This window comes from Patella vulgata, chromosome 7 (assembly GCF_932274485.2).
Source record: "Patella vulgata chromosome 7, xgPatVulg1.2, whole genome shotgun sequence".
Taxonomy (NCBI): Eukaryota; Metazoa; Mollusca; class Gastropoda; family Patellidae; genus Patella; species Patella vulgata.
The window spans coordinates 41752171-41773703 of NC_065885.2; the positions used below are offsets into that span (position 1 = coordinate 41752171).

A 21533-nucleotide genomic window follows, 5' to 3' on the forward strand; every position below is an offset into this window, starting at 1 on the left:
ATAAGAATATTATTATTATGATACATAATATCACTCTGATCCGCAGTGAAAATTCGCTAGGCCGCAACAATCACTGATAAGGATGACATCGATGCGACTTAATGAGCTCCAAATATTAACTTTTTTCCTCCGACAAATTAAATTCTAAAACATTTTTTTTATGTATTAGAAAAATAAATAAAAACGTTTGAAGTATTTGTACGTAAAATTTTTTCCTGTTTTACTGTAAATAGGTATTAAAATGAGTAAAGGCGCCATTTTGCTCGAATCAGTAACGTCTTATGTAAACAATGCACGCGCCATTGAGCCAATGATTGACGCCGCGTGATATGACGTCATGTGTTGAAGGCAGTCATCTTTTACAGAGATATTAGAAGACTTTCATAATACTCTGTGAAACAGTTTGACATAATATAAGTAAGTTTACATGACCATTTCATTCTCGTAGATTATTACTAGCTAGTTTTTAATTGGCAACTTGATTTGCTTTGTCTGCCTTCTCTTTTTTTTTGTTTTTTTTTGTTAACGTCTTAATCAAACTAGAAATTAAGGCCCATGCCCGAAATGAAATGAAATGGGGTTTAACGTCCTACTGTTCTGCTCTGAACTGGGCTAATGAAGACGGGTATACGCCATACAGTGTGTTATGAGTGAAATTTTGCCCGGACACCTATGTGTACACGGGCCCTCGGTTTTTCATCCCATCCAAACGACTAGACAGTTGTCTTTGTCGGGTCCTGCGCACATGCCCAAACTATTTAGCCTGCAGACATGTAGCATAGTCCTATATATAAGTTACAATCAAATAAGATCAATAGTAAAACAGTAATACAAACAGTAATCATCAATTTATTACAACAACAATATCAATTTGATTAAAACAACAATATCAATTTTATTAAGATAACAAAATCAGATTGGTTTTGGTCTGAGTGGTCTTCAAAGAAAGCAATTGTATTAAAACAAGCACTTATATTATTTGTTGGGATGAGTTGTCTTATAACTTGAGTCTCTACCCATGTTTTTAAAGTTGGGATGAGTTGTCTTTTATATTGGGATGAGTTGTCTTTTATATTGGGATGAGTTGTCTATTATATTGGGATGAGTTGTCTTATATTGGGATGAGTTGTCTCTTAGTTTAACTGGTCGTCCGCATCAACCTATCCATCGTCAGGTATCGCGTGTTCTTCCAAGCCTTGGGAAAGGAATAAAGGTTACCCTCCGTCAGTCTCTCCGGACTGTCCGAATTACACGCACGCCAAGCACATCTCTTTACCATTATGACAGGTTGGTGGTTTACGTTGTTGTTGATTATTACAAAGTTAACGTCCAATACATAATGCATGATATTATGGACAGGTTGATTTAATTAAGTTATTTACATCTGAATGAGTAAAATATAGAAGATAGGTAAAAACACTAAATAATAAAAAGTTCTTGTATATCTAAAAGTCACTTTAAAACAGATTTAAAATAATAAAAAGTTCTTGTATATCTAAAAATCACTTTAAAACACGGTTTTAAAATCGTTGTCGTGGGAAGAGAGGGCGGGTCATCTTCTCACTTTGAATAACGAATAACGAATAACAAGGTGGATCACCTCGTTATTCGTTATTCAGCTTTTTATTCGTGATGCAAATATGCAGCTAGCCATGACTAGAATGATGGATGTCAAGTATCCCCCAGTAGTATAAAAGACAGTAAAACGACTTCTAAACGAAAACAGTCCACATTTTTATTCAAGCAGCGAATAACGAGATGTTTCTTATTCGTTTTTCACCTCGTTATATGGGATTCACATATGAAGGGGTTTACGCATCTTTAATGAGGATAATTCAGGATTTAATTCAAAACGATCACTATACAACAATAAAATAATGGATTGTAAACTATCCCCTAGAAGTGGAAAACTCATTAGTAGACGTATAGTCGGTAAATAAACCAGATTGTTATTCAAGCTGTGAATAACGAATCACGAGCTGTTTGTTATTCGTTTTTCACCTCGTTATTCGGGATTCACATATGAAGGGGTTCATGCATCATTAATGAGGATAATTCAGGATTTAATTCAAAACGATCACTATACAACAAAAGAATAATGGATTGTAAAATATACCCTAGCAGTGGAAAACTCATTAGTTGACGTATAGTCGGTAAATAAACCAGATTGTTATTCAAGCGGTGAATAACGAGCTGTTATTCGGGATTCACTTATGAAGTGGTTTATGCATCTTTAATGAGGATAATTCAGGATTTAATTCAAAACGATCATTATACATCGATAGAATAATGGATTGCAAAGTATCCCCTAGCAGTAGAAAACATATTAAATGACGTATAGTCGATAAATAAACCATTTTATTTTTCAAGCGGTAAATAACGAAACACGATCAATTGTTCCCCTTGGGACATAATTAGAGTATGTCAAAGGCAACTTTTCAAACACGATATCAAAGTAGATCTACAGTTGTAAGCGTATTTTGTAAAATAAATTGCTACCCGAAAATTAACCGATTGGTTGAAAGAAAACAGTTATTTAAAAATAAGGATTTGTTAAAATACTCTGTGAAGTGTTGGAATGTCGGTCTGCTGGGACGTCCGGATTGACAAATAAATTAGAAACGGAGAATGAAGAAATTGTATGTTTTTATAACCGCTAAAAAGGGGCATTGAAAGTTTGGTAGGATCAACCAGGTCAATTAAATTTTGTAAATTTTCTTTTAAAACTGGAATCGGGTGATCCTTACCGGCGACAGAAAAATAAAACATAGACTTATTGGAAAGTTGCTGATTTAAAACATGCCTATGAAACCGGAGCTGTGCCTTCCGTACCTCTTTCATTTCCCTATCTGTTAGTTGTAAAAGCCCATTTTCCATACCCTCTTTACTTTTCCAAAGACCCACCCCGATAATTTCTTTTTTAATTCATTCTTTTTCGCAAAAAGAACCGCTAGCTTTTTTCTTTCGATTTCTTCGTTTAAGCATCCATTAAGACCAAATTACGTTGATCAGGTGAAAGATTTTTTAGCCATTCATCAGATTTATTCATTTTATATAAAATGGACGCTTCCTTGCCAAAAATATTAGACGAGGGTGCGATCGAGATGACTGAACACGGTTTCTGGTAATTTGTTGTGAGGCATGGCAGAACTCGAACACGAAAGATTAAAGTCAAATTATGGCATTCTGAAGTGTATCTTTGATTTTCGACATCATACAAATTTACTTCTTCCCCACGAGGTTGGGACTTACAACCAGTTTTTTTATTTGTCAAAACTTTATTATTATTAGCCTTCGCGCGAATCAATTCTTTTGAGGTCTTCCTTAGTCGATTTTTTAAACGCAAAATTGTTAATGTATACCTATTGATCCTTCTTAATAAATTCTTATTTTTCCTATTTAACTTGGTCAAAGTCACAGCATCGACAGATGTCTGCGTCCCTCTATTTATTAAATGTATCGTGCTGGTATCTGCCGATGGTGTCTTATCCACTATCTCCACTATCCCGGGGAAAAAGAGGCTGTCGAGATAATCGTCATATAATTTTAATGATTTATTACAATTTGTCTTCAGTCTGACCATCCTACTTCGAATACCGTTGTCATCAAACGTCACGCTGTCGTCATGTAAAGCAGTAATTATAGACTGGTGCTCTGTATTGGTCGGAAATTTATTAATGATGCCTACCTAGTACCAGCCTATTTTTAATTTTTGCAAAGGGAAGTTTAGTTATTGTACCAAGATCATAGTGATCGCCCAAACAAATGCTGGATAGTAATTCATCTTTGGATATCATGCCTGCTAATTGAATCGATTGACAACAAATTAAAAAGAGTCCGACGGTCAATTCCTGAACAAAATAAAAAGAACTGTTTACCCTGAACCCTAAAAGCTAATAGTCTCGAACAGTAAATCTGGTCAATCGAGGCTACCCTTCGTTTCGATTAATTCCCGGTAGCAAATTTAAAATACGAAACAATTTGTTAAATTTCTTAACTTGGGAAAACTCGTCTTGGGCAATTTAACGACTATTTCACGAACCTTGCAAATTTAAAAGAAAAATACCGGTTGTACTCTTTTATTGCCTTACCTCTCCAGGTAAGACCAAATTTCTTAGAGCTGCTCGGGGCACCCTACTTTTAACAGATATCGATCCCCTTTAAAGGCGCACAAAATGTTGGGCTCGGTTTTTTTAATTTCGATTTCATTTTCGAGCAAATTCGATTAAGAGGTGAAAAAAGGTGTAAAATTGACCTATTTACAACCTATTCAGGCTTTTCAGATTTTAAAATATTTCTACGTAACATTTATAAACTTGTAGCTATAATCCATACGAAGAAAATGTATGTTAAAATTAGTTTGTAATATAAGAAGTTACCTAGAAATGGATAATTTTGCATAAGTCACTGTTTTCGTTATTTTGCCTGTAAAATAGTCAATTATTATTGGATTTTCACAAAAGTGACTCCATTTGATTCAAAAAGCAAGTATGCGTCTTATCAAATTGATTACAATTTAAAATTGAAACGGAAGTGACGCCATTTTGTAAAAAAAATGCATTTTTAACTTTTAAAATCAATATTTTTTTCAACCAAGAATTATTTAATATGTATTAATAATTTTAACTTTTGGTTTACATTCACATATTAATAAAATTCATACGGTCATATAGGTTTCACATAATTGTTTCTAACTTGGTCAGTTGCGGAGAAATAAGCGATTTTCAACAGGTCACTTTTCAAGGTTTTTGGTCCATAAAAGTGTCAATTATTATTCGTTTTTTATAAAATTTTCACTGTGTGATACCTAATGCCATTTACAATTTCATACAAGTAATTTAAGATTTTCATTATCACCGGAAGTAACGTCATTTTGGCAAAAACTGTATTTTTAGCCTTCAAAACAGATATTTTATTCAAATGAGTCTGATTTGTAATGTTTTTAAAATTATGATATTTGATTCCAATCACCAAATAGATTGAACCCATACGATCATACAGATACCAGAAAATGGTTCCTAACTTGTACGGTTGCAGAGAAATAGACGGTTTGCTACAAGTCACTTTTCAAGGTTTTTGGTCTATAAAAGTGGCAATTATTATTCGATTTACATAAAATTTTCACCATGTGATGCCTTATGCCATTTCTGATTTCATAAAACTAATTGAACATTTTCATTATCACCGGAAGTACTGTACACTTACATGTAACAAATGCATAAAATGAATTGATATTTCTGGATTTGGTTGATTCGGCGTCCATTTTATTTGATGTGTGCAATGCTTATAGACAAAATATTAACAAAAAAGTGGCTGTGGCACCATCCAAAGAGAGAGAGAGAAAGAAATGGGGTTAAATGTCCACTTGACACAAACTAGGTCATTTCAGAACTAACATGCAATCTGATTAAAACACAGATCCTATTTCGTTTCGTTTTTATAGTTCAAAATTTTGTTTTACTTGTCTTTACTACACTGGGATCTGGAAGAGTTGTTATCATTGGCGTGTTCTGAATGATGTGAGGGTTTAGCCAATGAAACGGTCTGTTGCGGCGAGCTTTAGGCGTGTTTTGCACGGAACTGTGGGTAATCCACTAGTAACATCAGTGCTGATTGGTTAATCAAATGTCTGACGTCATAGGTAGAAGGCCACTCGTATGACCTCTGACGCGACCTATCGCTACAACCGGTCAGATCTTCATGTAGTGTAGAACATCGAAAGTATAAAAAAACAAAACGAAATATAGATCTGTTTTTCAATCAGATTGGACTAACATATGGTTAAATTTTATTTCAATTATTCGCTAGCCCGTAAGGTTCTTTAGCAGTAGGAGGAAACCGGAGGACCTGGATAAAACCTATGAAGTTTGACAGGCGACCCTACTCCTTGTCACGTACAACCAGGTAATCAAAACCACACCAGTTGACTAAATGACATACCTTATGATACAAAGCGTATGCACTAACCATTTGGCCATCCACCCCCCCCCCCCCCCACACACACACACACAGTGCGCTACAAGGGACCAAATTTGATAAAAAAAAACAACCCAAAACAACCTATAGCCTCACGTTTGCTCAAGGTTTTCAAATTAGGTGGGATCATACTGGAAAGAAAATTTGTGGTATACTGAATATCTATGCTTCACACCAATTTTGAAACAAATGCGAAAAACTATGCACGTGCACGTAGGGGTCATTTGCAGTTGGAGGAAACCGGAGGACCCGGATAAAACCCATGAAGTTTGACAGGCGACCCTACTCCTTGTCACGTACAACCAGGAAATCAAAACCACACCAGTTGGCATACTTTATGATACAAATCGCACACGCTAACCATTTGGTCATCCAACTCCCCGCCAGTGTGCTACAAGGGAGTTTTATCCGGACAGCTGTGCTAAGGCCTACTCTTATATTGAATTCCAACTGCAGGGGATCTTTTACGTGCATGCCAATGTGTACATGGGACCTCAGTTTTTTGTAACATCCGAATGACTAGACAGCTGTCCTTGTCCTGCACCACTGACAAGCAAAAACCACGTCGGAAAATCCTGATTAAATTTCTCAGCCAACATTGGGAATGAGCCTGTGACCCCCAGTTCACTAGTCCACTAGTCTGCCACTATATAAAATACTATAAATATGAGTATTAAAGAAACCCAGTAGGTATGGTGACTGATATCACCCTTCGAAAGGCGATAACCCAACATCACGGCATTTTAACCCGAAATCACAACATTTTAACCATTATAGCATATGCCCTTCTTCATTAGCCCACTTGGAACAGAATAGTAGGATGTACAACCCATTTTAAATTCATTTTCATACTTTTCTGCACCAATCGGACTATTGAAGATAGTCATACGCGATGCAGAGTGCTATGACTAAAATTGTCTATGGACTGTGGCAGGGCGGAGGATCTGGCAAGGGATAAGGTATAGTTGTTCGGGTCGTACGAAAAATCAAGTCCCCATGTACATATTGGCATGCTCGTAAAAGACACTCCGATAGTTGTAATTTAATATCAGAGTAGGCCATAGTGCCGCTATCCGGCCAAAGTTTCCGTCAAAGTACACTGTATATAGTGTATGCCTGTCTTCATTAGTTCACTCTGACCAAAACAGTAGGATGTTCAATCTTATTTAATTTCATTTAATTTTCCTACTTTTCTGCACCAATGGGACTATAAAAGATAGGCTGGCAGGCGGATGAGTGCATTCGTTGACTATTGAGCATCATTTGCTTGAAAACGTTTAGAGACCCTCAACGAAACATCGCTTTAATTAAATGTAGTACCTTGCACCAGTAAATATAAAATTAATGATCCTTGCACCAGTAAATATAAAATTCATGATCATTATTTATATAAGGCCTTCATGTATGTTTGTACAAGTGTACATTCTTGGAATTGTATTACCATTAACAATATGGAGATCAATTATAATAACCTTTTGCCTCGTTCATGAATCCTTACATTTTTGAAGATTTAGTTCTTAATATGAAACTATCTAAATAAATATATATACAATATATAAAATAGGTCATGAGTCGATTGTTGCCGTTTTATTTTATTTCGAATTTCAAAGTTCAACACTTAATTATATAAGTTGTAAAACCATATAAAAATAAAGGTAGGGCCAAGACTAGTTCCATTTATTTTTTAAGTTATGAGTCTGAACAAATAGATAATAATGACCCAGTTAATTAACATAGAGATCTACTCTAGCCATGACTGAGTCCATATATTTATCGTCTCTCGATAAAAGACCTCTCTCTGAAAATTAAAATTCCCCGATTTGATTATTCTTTTAATATTACGTAATTATGTAACCTCGTATAAAATATGGTAGAGCGTATACAAACAGAATTATATGAATAGATTCATTATCAGAAATACACAGGCCTTTCGATTGAACAGCCGCCATTTTTAGACCTAGATGCATGTACAAGATATATTATTATCGTCTCGATCACGATCTTTTCACGGCTGATGACTGTGTTTAAATCTGTTTATATCATATTATTTCTATTCACATTACAATATTTTTTTATAGATAACGGTTATTGTTGATATTTATCTAAATTGCTTCAATTATTTATTAAATATTTTTTTGTTTGTTCGTTTGACCGGAACGTACGGAATTCTGGGATCATTTAAAATGGCGGACGATTTTTTACTTATCCCATAGAAGAAATGATGCCATGATTTAAAGTTAAATAAAGCTATTCCACACACACACACACACGATTTGAGGTTCAGCGAAGTAAAGTTGAAGGTAAGTGCAATTTTTATGCGAACTTCCGTTGACAGTATACGGTCGATAGATCCACTGTTGATTAAAAATAATCTGGCCGTGGAAAAAGTTTTAGTTTGCACGCAACTTTGTATATCTGATAGTCAGTATTGTTTTTTAACACGATGCAGTTACATTGTCCGTAAACCATACGATTTATAAACAAAATCAACATTGCTTTAAAGCGGAAATTGCAAATTTTCTAAGAAAGTCAAAACGTAATTATTTCTATGTCTTTTGCTCAATAGGTTGTCAACTTTCAATTATACGATCATAGGTGTCATTCTCACACCTACAAGTCATTTACACAGGAAATAATAACACAATTACCTCCCAATTACCTCCCTTGTTTTCTATTCTCCACCGTGGAGTAGCTTTTTTCAACGTTTGAAAATGAAGAGAAAAATGATATTTTTGCCAATTTCTCAGCTGCCAATAGTGAATTATAGGATTAATAGGATTATTCTTTAACAAGGTAGGACTGTTTATGAATACCATCTATTTTCAGGCTTTATTTTAATAAATTTTAAAAATATAACTTAAAAATTTGCCATTTCCGCTTTAAGTTATCGAAAGTAATACTGGTTCCAAAATTGTTTTTCAAAAATCTGGATCCAAAAATTATCAAACACATAACGAATTTATTAATGATGTAGACTGTTAAAATTCAGGCTATGCTAATTATGATATAAGTAGTATTTTCTGAACATTTTAAGGGGTGTTTCAGGGGTTTTGTTTTTTTGTTGTTGTATTGATATTTTTGCAAATTTAATAATGCATAATGATCTACATATTGTATGTACGTAGGTTAAGTAGGTATTTCTTGAGACTGTAAATGTTATTTTTTTTAATAAGACATTTAATGTATTAACTTGCCATGTCCATAATCAACTCTCAACACCATCGAGTGCTCGAGATGTTCACGGATTCAAACACTGGCGGTTAATTTTAATGATTTAATTTAATTGAAAAATGGTTAATCAAGACTTTAAGCTTATACATAGGCCTATTTATATGATATAACATTAAATAACAAGTTTGCCTGTACATACTTGTACATAAAGGTTTCAGTCCTACTCCCCAGCTTATTTTTTTCTTGCGGTGGCCAAACTGGGTGTGAAACATTGCGATCATGAGAGGACGAACCGTATCGATATTCAGCTTTTTATGACTTTCCCGTTCAGAGTTACCATATTTTTTACAGGGTATAAGTTGATACCTTTTTCCGCCTAAATACGACCTTCGTCTTGTTCTCCGCTTCGACTTATGGTCGGAAAAACAGTAAAATATGGCGATTCAACTTATATATGGCCCAACTTTTCTTCAGCGTTAACAGGCACGGTAAATATAAAATTCATGATCATTATTTATATGGCCCAACTTTTCTTCGGCGTACACGGTATTACACTAGGATAACAGTTCCGAAACACGATAATAGATTGGTACCGTGGAGTTGAAAAACATTCGTCTTATATACCGCTTCTACTTAATTATGGATGTAGTTCGGAAAAATGTAAAATATGGCAAGGTGACTTATACTCAACATCAACTTATACCCTGTATGGTAATGTGATGATGCCCCCTCTTCTAGACAAGACATATGCTATAACTGTTCTTAATGGATATTTTTCAAATGACAAGTGCTAAATGAAGTATTTATGTGGTCTTTGGTGAAAGAAATGAAATGGGGTTTAACGTCCTACTGTTCTGCTCCTAACCTGGGCTCATGAAGACGGGTATAGCCATACAGTGTGCTATGAGGGAAATTTTGCCTGGGCAGCGGCGCTACAGCCTACTCTTATGTGAAATTCAAACTGCCAAGGGATCTTTAACATGCACGCCAATGTGTACACGGGACCTCGGTTTTTCGTCCCATAAAGACTAGACAGGTGTCCTTGTCAGGCCCTTGGTCCTGCATCACTGACAAGGGGAAACCACGCCAGAAAATTGGGATGAACTTTCTCGGCCAATGCAGGGATCGAACACCCGACCTCCAGGCTAGCGAGCCAGCGTCTTACCCACTTAGCCACTTGATCACCCCCTTTGGTGAAAAAGAACAGAGCTGTGGCTAGCGAAATGAAATGAAACGGGGTTTAACGTCCTATTGTTTTGCTCTGAACTGGGCTAATGAAGATGGGCATACGCCATACAGTGTGCTATGTGGGAAATATTGCCCGGACAGTGGCACTACGGCCTTCTCTTATATCGAATTCTAACTTCAAGGGCTCTTGTACGTGCACGCCAATGTGTACATGGGACCTCATTTTTTTTTTGTCCCATTTTAATGACTAGACAGCTGTCTTGTCTAGCCCTCCGCCCTGCATCACTGACAAGGGAAAACCACGCCGGAAAATCTGGAGTAACTTTCTCGGCCAATGCAGGGATCGAACACCAGACCTCCAGATTAGCTAGCCAGTGTCTTACCCACTTAGCCACCGTTTCTGCTGCTAGAGTTATGGTGGGGTGGGTTGTTTCGATTATCGGGTGTAAAATTGTGAGCCCCATGATTCCAAGCGTCATTATTGGGTGGCTGATTGTTGTCTATAATACCATTGACTGGGCTAATATTCCTACAGTAGAGTGGTTCAATGGTCACTTATTTGTCCTTATATAAACATGCACAGGTCTCTGCCTGACTGCATCATCGGGGATATTTTCTGAAGTGAGCAATGTTTAGTCCCGCGAACGTGATTTTGGAGGTCGCAGCAAATATACGTCACAGATAGCTTTCCACGTGGTATTATACAAACATGTATTGGTATATGAATCCAAGTAAAAATACACGCATTACGCGCTTCGACTTTCGTGTTTATTTAATAGCGAACGTGAGCAAAAATTTCGATTACAACTCTTTGGTTTAATTTTTGATTTTGGGGTTTTTGGCGATTTCGGTACAGAGCTAGCTGTAATAGCTTCGTTTCATTTCTAACTTTTAAATCCATAAGATAAACTCATTACAGCATTTTGGGATTTTCTTTTATTTGGTCGTTACAACCTTCGTTTACGTGGCGCTCTATTTACTTTTGGAAATAAATATTTGATAGCTCTAAATACGCAGAACTATTTGAGACCGGAAAATAACCGAAACAAACTTTTTAGTGGTAGTCTTTATTTTCCAGACACTTTTCGGTAACTTGGTGTAAATTACTTTCATAATCATAGTATCTTATTTAATTATTCTGTAGCCATAAATAAACTAATAACTGCTCCACTGTGGCGCATATTAGAAAGCGGTGTTAATGCTCTTGATATGAAACATATTTATAAAAAATTACATGATTTTTTTGAAACAGCAAATTTAGATGACTTTGCAGAAGGTAAATCACACCCGTTTGAATCTCTGATTAAAATTGAAAACGATCCGGTCCTTGATCACTTAAAAAAATTAGATTTTAATTCCGATATTAATTCAATCCTCATCCATTTTTTTTAAATCCTCTTTGTCGAGTTTAAAAAGTACATTTCAAATATTTTACTTGAGTATCGAGATGACTTTAATCCTTCATGTTCGGGTTCTGCCATGCGTCACAACAAATTGCCGGAAACCCTGTTCAGTCATCTCGATAGATTAATGAGGATCGCGCCCTCGTCTAATACTTTTGGCAAGGAAGCATCCATTTTATATAAAATGAATAAATCTAACGAATGGCTTAAAACTCTTTCTCCTGATAGACGTAATTTGGTCATAATGGATGCTCGAATTATAACGAAAAACCAACTTTCTAAATTTAGACACAGGCGCGAAGAGATTGAGAGAAAACGGTTAGAGGTTCTTTTGGCGAAAAGGGATAAATTAAAAGAAAGGGGACAACTTGAGATTAGGAAAAAAGAGCGCCTAACAGCAGAAATTGCTGGGATGGGACTTTGGATAAATAATGAAGGAATGGGTGATGGGCTTTCAAAGTTTTCGTCACTCGGGGAAACAAAAGGGGCATTGAAAGCACAGCCCCGATTTCGTAGATACGTCATGAATCAGCCAGTTTCTGATAAATCACTTTTTTATTTTTCTTCGGCGGGTAAGGAACGTTCTGTTCCAAATTTAAAGGCAAATTTAGAAAAAAATATTTGTATGGCTCACCCTACTTAATCGGAAGAAGTTTACAATGCCTCTTTCTTAGCGGTAATGAAATACAGTTAATTGATTTTTTTTTATTTCTATGTCCTTTTTATTCTTCATTCCAGATGTCCCAGCAGACAGACAAAGTGAATACGTTTTAATCATTTAATACCCTCTATTTACAGTTTCGTTGTTTTCTGGTTCATTTTAACTGTGCATATTTATTAATTTATTAGTTTGTTGTAAATCCTTTTGTTTCAGGAAATATTGTGAACAATAGCTGACATGATAACATTGATTGTTATAAAAAATATCTGAACAGACAGATATATGGTTATACTGTATAAGTACATGTATATGATTTAATGATGTTGCAAAAGACAACATTCGGTAACAAATGCAGCTCTAACATACAGACATATTCATTCAGGGGGCGTTGGTCACGATGAAATGTGTTTTGGTAAATGTTACTGAGCGCTTTGTACGAAATAGAACAGATAACAGCATAAATATTCGTGTGTAAATGCTAGCATACCACACGAGAGAACGTGGTCCTAATTTTGAATTTGTTGTTAATATATTATCTTTTATGTTGCATTTACCCCTCCCCACTATACCAAATTCGAATTCAAATCTCCCTGAATCTCGATCTTTATTGTATTTGTAATACTTATAGAATATCGTCCCCATACTTTATCCGGCAATGTGTTTTTTTTTTCAAAACAAACATCATACGGCACAATATATTTATTTATCTGTGGGACAAAAAATAAAGTGTTAAATTAATAGATTTATAGAGGTCTTTATCCCTCACTCTCCGTATTACATGCCATTATATTTTCCTCGTACTTTATCCGACAATTTATTTTTCATAACAAATATCATGCTGCCCAATATATTTATTTATCTTTGGGATTAACATTAAAGTGTTATATTATTAGATTTATAGACGTCTCTCTCTCTCTCGCTCCGTCTGTATATAACATGCCATTTTAAACAGACCCGGTGTCTGTGGGTATACAGAAATGAAAGCACTGTTCTTTTTAATACATATGTTTGGCTAATCTTTAAACAATTCATGTCAAACGTCGATCGTTTCATATCCAGCTAAACGTGTATTTTAATTTTCACTGTAGCATTATAAACAGTTAATATTAAGACATGTGAAGGCGTGGATATATTGTTAAAACAACTAAGCGTTTGCGCATGCGTACACATGTTAAATTCAATCGTCTCGTAGTGTGTATTCCGTTACTTCGCAGCAAGGAAATAAACGATGTTTTCCGACTGCGATAATGAAATTTCGTTTCAGGGGCTTCCGTACCATTTTTACCGCGACCAAGGGACATAACTCTTATTCTCACTAAGAGTTATCTGCCTTGATTATGGAAGACGGGTAGATTTTGAGGCATTTATAACATATTTGCAAATGGTTATATCCTCAAAAATCAAATGTTGTCAGACTTCCATTGTAGAAAATGAAGTTTTTATGTTAAGTCTTATCATATAATGTTAAAATAATCCCGAAATAGTGTGTGTTTGTTGTTAAAAAAATTGAGTATGAACCACTCTACCTACAGCCTCTGTTAAGCCTCTGCCTATAGTAAGGAAGCCTTCAGTTAATTTTTCAAAGGCATTAACTGAGGCAGCCGATGATTCCCTTATGACATTTACCAAATCCCCTCTTCCTGACATATCTTCTTTACTTTGCTGCAGTAATAGACTGTCTCGTTGTGCAGCAGACAATCTGCGCTCCATATGTCGCCTCTTGTCATCAATAAGCTTTGGAACAAGGATACATCTTCTAAATTTATTGTACCAGCATCATCACTGATCTATTTTGGCCAGTATTTACAAACAACTGGAATATGTCTTCCTCGGTAGCATCGGTATCAATTCCACAGGTCAATGACTCTGCAGATGGCGAACCTTTGTAAATTTTGGCTAAAACATCGTAATACTCAATTACTATTCTGCCACTTCCAGATCGAGTACCCTTCTCAACAACTCAATTAAAACTTTGTCTAATTTCTTTTACTTTCTCCATGATTCTGTTATAGCCAACTTTAATTTTATTTTTCAATTCTGTCGGCTTACTTTCAAAAGTTACATTGTCATCCGATACATTTGGATGCGGCAAATCGCGGGGTCCAAATGCCTGATATTCGTTCTCAAGCAACAAATCAGTCATTGATTTTCTCAAACTTTCGTATTGCTGTGGTTTGTCTGCGTTGAAATCTTTCCCTTCGTATTCCATTTGTACCTTATAGTCAGTAAGGCTGTCAATTAGTGATTTTATCATATCTTGTGACCAAACAAAACGCCCTGCCTTGTTAGATGTTAAACAATCCCCGCTTGAAAACTTTCGCTTTTGTTTGTTAGTCGCCATATTTATTGTAATAGTGCCGTGCGCATGCGCCAGTGATGAAAAGTTTAGTTAAGATCGGAACCGAGATGAAAATATTTCCCATGCGCATGCGCCCGCCCTGCTTGTAACACACAATTTTGTTTATATGAAAGAAAGACTAGCCTGGTTAAACAGTGTTTTGCTTTTTTCATTTGGTTGCATTGCAATGACGTCATACCCAAGGCCCCCGTTTAGAGAAGACGATTCGCCCAACCGGGTTAGCCCTCTCCATGTAACCAGGCCCTTAGTTTGTATATCAGGGGAACCCTTCATTGCTATATTTGCTGCCATACTAAATAAACGTATTTTTAAAGACTGGTTTCTATCTCTCTGTGTGGAATATAGGCAATTAAATCTAACATTTAAGACTCGAACCCTCTATTTTGGGAAGTACAGTAAACTGAGCCAAGAATCGTGTACTTATTATTACAAGTAAGTGAACTGTTTTTGCTGTTTTGAAGATGGTTTAGAAATATAGGAAATTTATCGGAAAAGACATTTTTTAAAACCTGTCATGGGCCGTCCAGAAAGAAGACAAAGGGAAAAGAAACGGGCAGAGTGGATATAAGTGTAGGCCTACTGTTCTTTAGTTTTAAATATATTAAACACTTTATTAAATGTTTTTTTCTATTAAAAAATTGCTGTTATTGGTAAAAACTCCTCAGAATCGCTGAGATTGCATATTTAGACACCATTTTGTAACAAAAATTCAAAAAATTGTAAAAGCCCAATCCCCCGCACCCCACCTCTAGCAGCTCACGCCAGCGGCGTTCGATTATATAGTCGGTCCTTTTATTTCACAAACGAACCCGCCCACCTTGCTTCCAGCCTACGGACCCGACTCTGTATGAACACATAAATTTCTAAAGAAAATATTCTTTAAATTATTATTGGGATCGAACACTACTGGGAATGGAGGCGGAGCTGGAATCTCAGTAGTGTAAATATTTCTAGTTCTTGTAGTGTACATGAGAGAATATATCGTGAACGGTGGCTTGAAGATTTGTCTTTAGATTAGATTTCGTTATCATTTGCTGCCTCAGGGATTAGAATTGTTTGCCAGAAAATGATCCTGAAAATACCCACAGAGTGCGTTTTAGAGCGTCTAGTTTTCAAACAATTTCGGGGGCGGACCCCCAACCCCCCTCTATACCAATAGTCGCCCGCGCATGGACTGTCCCCACCACTAATTTTTTGCCGATCTGCGCCCCTGGGTTGACGTATGGACCATGGACACTATTTTAGGTGAAAATAGAGCTAATTATTTGGGAGTTACATTCTTTTACTGCCGAAATCTTTCCCGTAGTGTATTTGACATTTGTTTAATGGTTTTTGTGTATATGAAAATTTAAATCTCTAATATTTTACTGTAAACTGTCTCAATTTTAGAAATGTTCTGAATCATCTATCGCAGCAAAGCAATTATGTAGGAATAATATCATACAAAATATATCTACCATAAACATTTAAATCTTGATACTTGAACTGCCTTTCCTTGAGATATTCATATATACAATTTCAAAATTCTAAACTGATAGCCGAACGAGTAGGAAATAGGTGTAAATGAGAAATTAGATTATCATACACCCAAAACAAGGAGATCATTTCGGGACTAACAATAAGCATAAAATCTTCTTTATATCCCAATGATTCAACTACTGATCGAACCCCCACCCATTCCTCCTGTCAATCGTCCGCCAACCTGTTTTCCGCCCATCGGTTGATCTTAGATATACAATTCTTACCACTCTTAACAGCATGTTCCAGGCATGTTCGCATGTATGTACTTAACACATCTACTGACAGAGAAATTAATAGTAAATTCTAAATATCCCCTAACCCACTGATGGGCGACTAAATATATACGCTGACCCTTGTTTTAATTCATTGGTTCCCTGGCCTGCAAGCAAATGAACTCCAACAAAGATATGGACCGTATCACTCGGTTTTAAACGGATTACTGCATTAAAGCGTCCATTTGATATCACCCCATCTGTTTTTAACATCTTTCAATTTCACTAAAGCCCAGTACACACTATCAACATGTATAACTACAAATGTTTAATCGTGAGTATGTCTTTGTTAAGCAAGGCTGACACTTGCACGATTCCGTGGCACGCATTGCCACGACTCGAGTCGTAAACTGGCGTGAAGTGTGCGTAAACCCGTCGTGACTGTGTGCCATGTCGGGACGAGAATTTTGAAATGTTCAAAATTTTGGTCACGACAAAATTTAGCGACCGGTCGTGAACTATGCGCAAACTGTTCGTGAACTCGTCGGGACGATTCGGGAGGATGCGTGCCAGTTCGTGGCAGTGCGCGCCATGTCACGACTGTCACGAACTGCCACGACTAGTTCACGACTAGTTCACGAATAGTTCACGACTACTGCGCGACAGTGGCGTTCGCGTCGGTGTTTTTTTAGGGGGCGGGGGGATTCGAATAAATTCAATGTGCTGTCCTCTTGACTCCTTATAGTGGAATATGTTGAGGATAATATTTTTCTGTAAAGTAGTGTGGAATCTAGGACTACAGATAGAATTTTTATTTTTATTTTTTGAATGTTTATTTCAGAATTCATTGAATAATGCATTGTGCTGCTACAGAAAACTGGGAGGGCATACAAAGAATTTATAAAAGTAAAAAAAACCCACAACTCTTGAATGGATTATCAGATTCAACTCAAATTCAAATAATGTTTTAATATTCCTTGGCATTCTCATCTGAACTTACAATAATACATGGGTAATGCTGTCTTTAACAAGATTTGATGATTTCGGATTTCGAAAGTGGTGGATCTCTGGAACAAGAGACTAGGAATTCATGTGGATGTCTTATTAGATCTGCCCCCCCCCCTTATTTTTCACATGTACAGTTTGGGACGTCTTTTGCCTTTTTACTTCCATCTTAATAGATCCGACAGGTCAGTCTGAGTTTCAAAAATGAAACAACAACTGTGGATGCAGCTCATGGAGCTACTACCATTCTTTCTTGCCAAGGGACAGCACCAGCAGGGGACATGTAGTAATGTGACAGGTAGTCTCGCTGATCCTTTGCATCCGTCTGGGTATGATGGCCGGTTAGAGGCAGCACCCCCTGCAGGTGTCGGTCAGTCCTCCATCCACCAGGGATCAGATCATGTGTGTCCGGATCTTCGCGGTCCACTTCTGAAATTGCGTGTGGGTATCTGATGAGGATAAGGTTGTGCAGGACACAGGCGCACATGCTGATCAGGTTGATAATTTCGGGGTGCTGATGCATCGTCGTCAAGAAGCAACGAAACCTTTGAATTCTCCACGACACGTCGGGCACGAGACAACCTGTAGCTGTAAATGCGTTCTCGTAGGACCTGTGACCGATGGGAGAATGGTTTCATCATCCAGGTTCGGAGAGCAAAGGCGTCATCCCCTACGAAGTGATAGGACACTGGCTGGTCATCATTAGGGAGTGGTTCTGGTTGAGGCACCCCAGCTCTGTTCTCTTCTACAGCATCATGCAGGGAACAGTTACTCCATGTCCCTCCATCCGACGCACCACCCTCTGCCCCAACATCCACATAGAGAGGAACGTGTAGGTAGCATCTGCCACTGCAATCAGGACAATGCCGTGGAAGCCCTTGTAGTTGTAGTAGTAAGAGCCAGCACTGGGGGGCTTCTTCATGGCGACGTGCTTGCCGTCCACAGCCCCCAGACAGTTGTGGTAGTTCCATCTGGAGCTGAACCTGGCAGTAACTTCCTTCCACTCCTCTTCAGTTTTGGGGCAGCGCAGCCCCTCGTCCTTGTAGACTGCGATGATGGCTTTACACATCTCGGGTATGAACTTGCAGATGGTACTTGCTTCAACCCTGAAGCTGTATTTCAGAGTTGGATAGGAATTTCGTAAAGTGCGGGAAGTGCGTAAACAATGCGCAAACTATGCGTGAACTCGTCGTGCCAGTTCATGTCAATGTGGACACTGATGGGTACGCATTCGTGAACTTGTCGTGAACTCGTCGTGAACTATGCGTGAACTAGTCGTGAACAGTGCGGGAGCCTCCCAGTTCATGCCCCAAAATGGCACGACTTGCCACGACAAAATCGTGGCCAAAAGTCGTGCAAGTGTCAGCCTGGCTTAACCAGGTCCCCACTGTCACGATTCGAGCTACGATTGAATCGTGGTTTTAATCGTGGAGTAGTCGTAGTGATCTTATCAGGTCTTATCATATATTGTGGTCAGTCGTAGCAATCGTGTTGATCGTATCGAAACGTATCCGAACGTATCTGCACGTACCAGATCGTGGACTCAATAGGGACAATCCTATTGTAACGCATCGCACGACAGTGGAAACCTAGCACGACAAATCCCTAAAGATTTGGAAAAAAAATAAAAACAATATTTGTTGCTAGATTGCCAATGTTAGCCAATGATAAATGTCAATCTGGTGGTTAAAAATGAAAGACCACTATGCCCAATAATCACGCATAATGAAAAAATGTTGAAATAGTTTGTATACTATTCAAAAAAAGTAGGGGATATTTGATTTTTAAGTGTTATTAAAGTCACCTAATGAAACTGACGAAGAAACAAATGACAAAATGAAATGAAGTTCACATTCATCGATTTATTCCAAATGATCGTTAGACTAAGTAAGGCACAGACTGACCATTATAAGGGTAAAATGATACCCGGGGTCAAACAGCAAAGTTACCACAGCATCACAACCAAGTCAGTAACGGGTAAATCCTCCTCTGTTTGCCAAACAAGCATTGATCCGACGTGGCATACTCCTAATGAGACGTCTAAGGTCATTTTGGTCCAGATTGTCCCATTCCTGTTGCAACGCAGCAGCAAGTTCTTGGACATTGGCAGGACGTTGTTGACGTTGACGTAACCTCTGTCCAAGCATGTCCCAGACATGCTCGATGGGGGAGAGGTCGGGACTCAGTGCTGGCCAAGGTAATGTGGTGATGTTCTGTTGTTGGAGGTAACCTGTAACGATCCTGGCCCTGTGACATCTTGCGTTGTCATCCTGGAAGATGAAACGGCGGCCATGACGTCGTGCGAACGGCACAACATGGACTGCCAAGATGTTGTCCCGGTAGTACTGGCCTGTAACACCCCCTGCAACAACATGTAAAGCCGTTCTTCCAGCAACAGTGATGCCTCCCCACACCATAACAGAACCACCCCCAAATCGATCATGTCTGATGACGTTAACGTCTTGGAAGCGCTCGTTTCGACGACGCCACACCCTCCTACGTCTGTCCAAAAAATCAACAGTGAACCTTGACTCATCTGAAAACATCACATTGCTCCAGCGTCGATTATCCCAGTGTTGACGATCCCTACACCAACGACGTCTTGCCTGAATGTGATGATCTCTCAAACAAGGGATCACGCGAGGACGTCGGGCGCGAAGGTGACCCCTATGCAGTCGATTCCGAATCGTCTGGCCACTCACTCTCACACCAGTGTCTGCTTGAAGACGAGCGCTGATCTGATTTGCTGTGATGACACGATTTCTCAAGGCCAAGGTACGGATAAATCGATCCTGGGCTTGAGTTGTCGCCCTTGGTCGACCTGAGCGTGGTCTGTCCTGTACAGATTGTGTATCACGGTATCTGGACCATAGCCTGCTTATGACAGACTGAGAAACATTCATCGTCCGCGCCACAACCGCCTGTGTTGTGCCGATCTGTAGCATGCCAAGGGCACGTAACCTTTCATTTTGGGTAAGCTGACGCATATCAAAATTTGTTTTCTGGTCACTAAAACAATTAAACTGATGTTTCCACCCTCGATTTCAATGCCACAATGACTGTAACATTCAAAGTCAGAGTCGTGCAAATCTTGGGTTGGACCCCCATGATGATCCCAAGCATCACCTGCATTCCATGCGGTAGCTATTGGTGCGTTTGGGCGTCACATGTAACTGGAAATGTTTCTTCTGTTAGGTTCTATAGTGACTTTTTTCGTAGTCATTTGCATATTTTAGTATTATGCCCCCAAAATCAAATATCCCCTACTTTTTTTGAATAGTATATTTGTATGTGAATAAAAAAAAAAGTTGCACAAAGATCGACCAAAATTTGTGACCACGACGGTGTGCTGTCGTTTGACCTCTTGTCGGTCGGTTTGGGCTTCCCAGCGAAATTTTGGGTATTCGGGCAGTCGGGGAGTGACATAGGCGAGGGTGTGTGTGTGTTAAACTAACACTTCCGGTTTGGAGTTATAGTAATTTTGGTTCAGGAACATACCCGTGCAATGCCTGGCACATCTAGCACATTCCTCCCCTTCTCAATATTTGATATGTTTTGGTAGTTTTATGCATTTATTTACAATGTTATTCTAATTTACATGTATATTCATTGGTAAATATAAAAAAAAACGTATATCTGATCTGATATATTTATAGGACGGAATAATATTAAGTAATATATGAGTAAAGTCTTTTGAGAAAAAAAGAAATGTATCTCACCCTATGAGCGACACCCTTCTCTGTTAAACATACATTATGCAAGAGCTAAATCTGCCTATTGCAAGTCTTTATTTAGGCTTCAGATGCTATGGAAATTAGTAATTAAACCTTTATTTACACGATAATCTCAAAATCAACTCCGTAGACCCACGGATGGCTTGGAAACAGTTTGGATTTAAACAGTCGTCCATTTAAAATTAAATCAATAAATGGCGGACCAAGCTAACGTTTACCATTAGTCGATGATGTCACTACCGGAAACTGGTGATGAAAGGCCTGCCAAGCGAGGCTACCATAGCCATTGAGCATGTTACTCGA

At 37.9% G+C, this 21533-nt stretch overlaps 1 pseudogene; it reads right to left on the reverse strand.

Moving 5' to 3' along the window:
• Positions 1-17725: 17725 nt before the first annotated feature.
• LOC130013574 (uncharacterized) lies at positions 17726-18200 on the reverse strand (annotated as a pseudogene).
• Positions 18201-21533: the final 3333 nt, after the last annotated feature.